Source organism: Calidris pugnax, unplaced genomic scaffold (assembly GCF_001431845.1).
Source record: "Calidris pugnax isolate Ruff unplaced genomic scaffold, ASM143184v1 scaffold70, whole genome shotgun sequence".
Lineage (NCBI taxonomy): Eukaryota > Metazoa > Chordata > Aves > Charadriiformes > Scolopacidae > Calidris > Calidris pugnax.
The window spans coordinates 12,326,165-12,327,757 of record NW_015090862.1 but is presented as its reverse complement, the minus strand read 5'-3'; positions in this window follow the sequence as shown (position 1 = coordinate 12,327,757).

The window sequence follows — 1,593 nt, the reverse complement described above, 5'->3', positions numbered from 1 at the left end:
AAATAACCCCCCAACCCTGCCGTTTCAGCAGGGCTGGCTGCAGCGCGGAAGTCGGGATGGAGCGTGTAGGTTTTGTTTGGTTTTGTGGGTTTGTTTTTTTTTTCCTTCCTTAGGCTCTTTCTCTCTGTCCCTCGGGGAAACATCCCCATCCCGGTGCGCCCCGTCGGGGCCGGGTACGGGCGGTGGGAGACGTGATTTCCCCCCAAAAAAACATACACACACATCCCGTCGCTTGGAGAACCCGTTCCCCCGGCGGGAGCTCGATGCCGTCGGTCGGATAATGGGGCGGTGGGACTTTGTTTAACCCCGTTGCCCCCAGGGCCAAGGGGTCAAGGGCTTCCTCTTCCCCCGGTGCGACCGGCGTGGGACCCTCCAAACCTCCAACACCGGAGACACCGGGTTTAAGGAGGTTTTAACCCCCCTCCGCAGGCAGAGGTACCTCAGCCTCTCCCCCCGGGAGCCAAGAAACGGGAGAAACGGACAATTTTCATAGGTGACGTACGGGCTTACGTGGGAATCCGTGCCCAGCACACACCGCTTTTCCAGCTTTTTTTTTTTTTAATCTCCTGAAATAACACTTCCCTGCAGCTCGTACCCCCTCTTAACCCCCTTCTCCCCCCCCTTTTTCAGGCTCGCACCCCCTTTTTTTTTTTTTTTTCCAAGCTGGGAGGGAGGGAAAGGGAAAAGAAAAGCATCCCCCCCCCCTCCTATATCCTTCTTTTTTTCTTGCTCGGGAAAGCAGCCCCGGAGCCGGGAAAGTGGGCGATGGAGAGGGGAAGAGAGCAGGAACCGGCTCCGAGGTGGAGGGATAGCGGGTGGGATGGAGAAGGAAGGGGGTCGGGAAAGGGACCCTCCTTTTCGGGATGAAGGGAGAAGCGGCGAGGGAGGGAGGCTGGCGGCATCCGAGGTAAGTCGCCCTCCTGCCCGCACCGGTGCCCGGGAGCTGTTGGCACGGGGGCGAGATGTTTTGGGGGTGAAAAGGGGGTACCCAGGCCCCGGGGTTGCCCCATCTCCACCGCCGGGCCGAGCCGTTGCGGGGCCGGGGATGCTTTTGCGGCGGCTTCTGGAGAAACGGGTGCCGGTTATCCCGGCCTGGGGATGGAGGGGGGGGGCTTCAAGCAGCTCTTGCCCCGCTCCCTGCCCGCTCCCTCGGGGCTGAGGCGGGGTCCCCCCTGGGAGGAGCAGCCCCCGGAGCCCGCTCCCAACCCCCGGGGCTCCTCCCGTGTGTGTCTCAATTCGCTCAGGCTTGACTTGGCAATAAGCTCTCTCAATAGGGTGACAATAGAGCCCCGGTGGGACCCGAACAAAGAATTTGAAAGTAGTTAAATTGCAGGACACGTCCATCGCCTGGGTGCTTGAATGAAAAAAAAAAAAAAAAAAAAAAAAAAAAAGGAAAAAAAAAATCAGAGAAAAGAAAAAGGAGAGAGACTTTTCTTTGGGCTGGTGAGAAAATGCTCAGGGTAAAAGTTGGTTTGGCGTCTTCATTTCAGCGACAATGGAGCAGAGCTAATTCAATAGGAAACGCGGGGATTTTTTAATGAAAAGACCGCCAGGGTTACACCGAAGTTAAGCTCTTGTGAATTAATTATTAGG